This window comes from Schistocerca gregaria, unplaced genomic scaffold (assembly GCF_023897955.1).
Source record: "Schistocerca gregaria isolate iqSchGreg1 unplaced genomic scaffold, iqSchGreg1.2 ptg000198l, whole genome shotgun sequence".
Classification (NCBI taxonomy): domain Eukaryota; kingdom Metazoa; phylum Arthropoda; class Insecta; order Orthoptera; family Acrididae; genus Schistocerca; species Schistocerca gregaria.
In genome coordinates, this window is record NW_026061736.1 from 12677126 (window position 1) to 12681008 (window position 3883).

At 39.7% G+C, this 3883-nt stretch overlaps 1 non-coding gene across 1 annotated transcript; it reads right to left on the minus strand.

Annotated features, from left to right (window-relative positions):
- Positions 1-1536: 1536 nt before the first annotated feature.
- Positions 1537-1611, minus strand: Trnat-ugu (transfer RNA threonine (anticodon UGU)). The gene has a single exon. It is a non-coding gene; the product is annotated as a tRNA-Thr (tRNA).
- Positions 1612-3883: the final 2272 nt, after the last annotated feature.

Consider the following 3883-nt stretch of genomic DNA (forward strand, 5'->3'; position numbering starts at 1 on the left):
ACCAATGGTAAACACTTTTGAGACGGCTCGTAATTTTAGAATAGTCCTCTTCGTCTTACTTGGCATAAATTGTTCGCTGGCGTCCCAGCAGCTAGCTCCCTCAGTGTCAGCTTCTGCCATCGCACCACGCCAGTCTGCTGTTGTCCTAGCAGACCGAACGCACCGCACATCCACCTTCGGAACCACTCTCTGGCCAGTTAGCAACTGAGCCGAGCACTATTTACATCGTGAAAGGAAAACTATGCAAAGATGTACACTCGAATGGTACGACTGAGTAGCACACACACAGTAATATCTGAGGAATGTCCTTCGACACGCGCAGAACGAAATTCTTCTCGCGAACGTACAGCGTCTCTGAAAAAAAATCTCGTGACTATATTCCGGCGTTACGGCCAGGTTCTCATACAAATGAGCAAAAAAGGGTACATTTGAAATTTTTTTTGAGACAATGAAAATACATTCGAAAGATCTGTTTGGGAATTACGAGTGATAATACTATGAGCTTAATTTTAGATTTTCAATAAAAAATGGCGCCCGTAATTATGATTTGATCAAGGGCCTGCGAGACTGGAGTACGCAGAGCGCGTGCAGTGTGGCACCTCATATGTTACCTGAATTCAAAAATGGGTAACATCAGTTGATACTACATTATTCCTCTGAAATTGAAAATGGATAACATCAGTCGATAAAACATAAAATTTATGGGAGCGTATACCTAACCGCAATGAAACAACCTTAAATTTAACGATACAGTGCTAATTCGAACTTTGAGTTCGATTTTTGAGGGTTTGTTTCACTCCTTATGCCTACACAAAAATTAGTTAATATTAACAAATGTCATATTATAGCTATAAGTTCCTAAGAAAAGTGTTTACTTTTAGGGGTCAGAGGTAGATGTTAAGAGAACGAACCACTTTTAATTTATGCTGCATGCCGTTCTGAGAAAATAGTTACCCGAAAAAAATGTGTTCAAAGTTTAGGGAAAACATTTAGTTATATTATTACTTCGATTTGCATGAACTGAGTGTTACATATATATTTTTAATGTCGCTGAAAACGAATCTGAAGTCAGATTTTCAATATTCAAAACAGCTAATCCAATACGGAGGGCAACCGATTATGTTTTGACCAATTTTTACCAAAAATGTATTTTCGTTATTTACGTTTAGTCTGCAAGTCAAGGAGTATTTATCAACCCTTCCTCTACCTCTGATTGTTCCTAGACAGCAACTTCCTGTTCTTCTTGGCAGGAAAAGCCGATCTGTCAAAGCTGGATATGCAGCACTCGGCAGCCTGCACTTGATATTCGTCCGTATTTTCGGTGAGTATGTTTGCATGCATTCTGCAGTATGAATCATTTTGAGCACGTGCGACACGGGACGAGTTAGCATCTACATCTATATGGATACCCTGCAAAACACATTTAAGTGCCTGGCAAAGGGTTCATCGAATCACCTTCACAACTGATAATTAATTGAAACCCTCAGCTGCCGACAGGTGTTGTTGATATACTTCGATGGGGACAGCTGAAAAGTGTGCCCCTACTGGGACTCGAACCCAGAATCTCCTGCTTACAAGGCAGACGCTCAATCCATCTGAGCCATCGAGGGCACACATGAACAGCACGACTGCAGGAATTTATCCCTCGCACGCTTCCCGTGAGACTCACATCCCCAACCGTCCACAATCCGCATACGTAATGTACTTAATAGGTATTTGTCCATCCACTCATTACTGGCTCACACTAAGGTGACGATTCCCGTAAGAGTTCCGGCAACCTGTGCGCATTCGCACAGACGAAGGTCAATGGCTGGGTAACGTTTAACCATAGATATGAAGATAGTAACTGCTCTCGAAAGAACAGGCGCCACTGACGACCTTGCAACTCTTCTAGAATACATGATAGACCGGCCGATGTGGCCGAGCGGTTGTAGGCGCTTCAGTCGGGAGCCACGCGACCGCTACGGTCGCAGGTTCAAATCCTGCCTCGAGCATGGGTGTGTGTGATGTCCTTAATTTAGTTAGGTTTAAGTCGTTCTAAGTTCTAGGAAACTGATGACCTCAGATGTTAAGTCCCAAAGTGCTCAGAGCCATTTGAACCATCAGTCCCTATGTTTACACACTACTTACAGTAACTTATGCTAAGGACAACACACACACAACCATGCCCGAGGGAGGACTCGAACTTCCAACAGGGGGAGCCGCGCGAACCGTGACAAGGCGTTGGACACATGGCGGGTACCCCGCGCGGCTCATGGCAGCCGTGACACTGCTTCAAACAATGGACTGTAGAAACTTTTGTAAAGCACGGATTAAAAAAAAAAAACTTTCTGTTCCAAGAGTCTAGACAAGTACACCTTTAAAAAATGCAACTACAAAGAAATTGAATTTTCGAACGTTCTGAATGAGAACCTGTCCTTATGGAACACCGTTGATCAAATGTCACAGGGATTATATACTCAGGTGTCACATGTGGATTAACACTTTCTAATCAATATCCGGAATGAGCAGGGCTTAAAACTTTGAAGAGTTAAATTTCAAGGGCCGTTCTCTTGTATGCAAATAGTTTCACAGTAGAAATTTCTCTAGTTTTATTTATTAATTTATTTATTTATTTATTGCTGTAGGTAAAGAAGGATAGCATTGTGAGGAGGGGGAAGGGGGGGGGGAGGAATCTTGCATCTCCCACCTTGGAATTCTCAGTACAGAATTTTTATTCATTACGAGATTCTTAGCCACTTGCAGAAGTTATTTCGAGTGATTCTGCAAAACTTTTCCTTTAGCCAATCGTAGCAACTATAGGATTCCGTTCCTGCTGCATGACATGTCTCGGAACTTAAACTGACCAACTCATTTGCATAAAGAGCTAGCTTATCATCCGCTTCTTTACTTGCGTAGACCGTTCATGGTCTGCAAAGAATTTTTTTCTTTAATCGTTTTTTTATGTCTTTTATAAACTGCAACACTTTCTAAACTTTCTAAACTTAGCGCCGTTGAAGCATGGTCTTTTACTGAATGATCAAAAAGCAATGCTGACAGCTGGAGTCCAATGTTTTTGTTAATCAAGCCGTTTGTATTCTTGTGGTGATATCTCCGTACAGTCTTTCATTCCCTAACGCATATTTCTTTATATCTAATTGAGAAGTGAAATACCGGTTTTCATAGATGCAGATTTAAAATATTTTAATATAACGCAATAAATATTTCATTAAAATTTTCATCCCCTTATGCTCGAAGTTCCAAAACCAGAAAAACACGTAGTTTTTAAAAATTGTAACATATTAGCCGAATACGAATTGTCAGATATATTTAGCAATCCTTTCATAATGAACCATTTTCTGAAACATCTCACACCCTTTAGGGGTTGGGTTTTCAAAAACAATTAAACACGTATTCTTCTATTTAGAGCCGAGGAGCCAAATTCAAATCTTCATCCATTTAATTCTAAAAATGCTTTCATAGGGAAATATTTCATAAAACATTACATCCCCTATTTCACTCTATTAGTGAGTTAAATTTCCAAAAGCAACGAAACACATTTTTTTTACATCCAACCGAGATGTCAAATACCTATTTTCATAGATGTAGCTATAAAAATGCTTCAGTAGTTCTTTAATAATGATTTATTTTCAAAAAACCTTCACTAATTATTTTATCCCCCAATGGAAGAATTTCGGAAAATGCTAAAAACCTGTTTCTTTTTTGTATCTGACTGAGACACCAAATGTCAATTTTCGTAGTTTTGTAGTTATAGCTTCAATAGGGACATAGGGACATATTTAAAAAAAGACTTTCAACCCATGTTTCACCCCCATAGGAGTGAAATTTCGAACAATCTCTTCTTAAATGATGCTTTCAGCGTAAGATTTACACCTTCATCAAA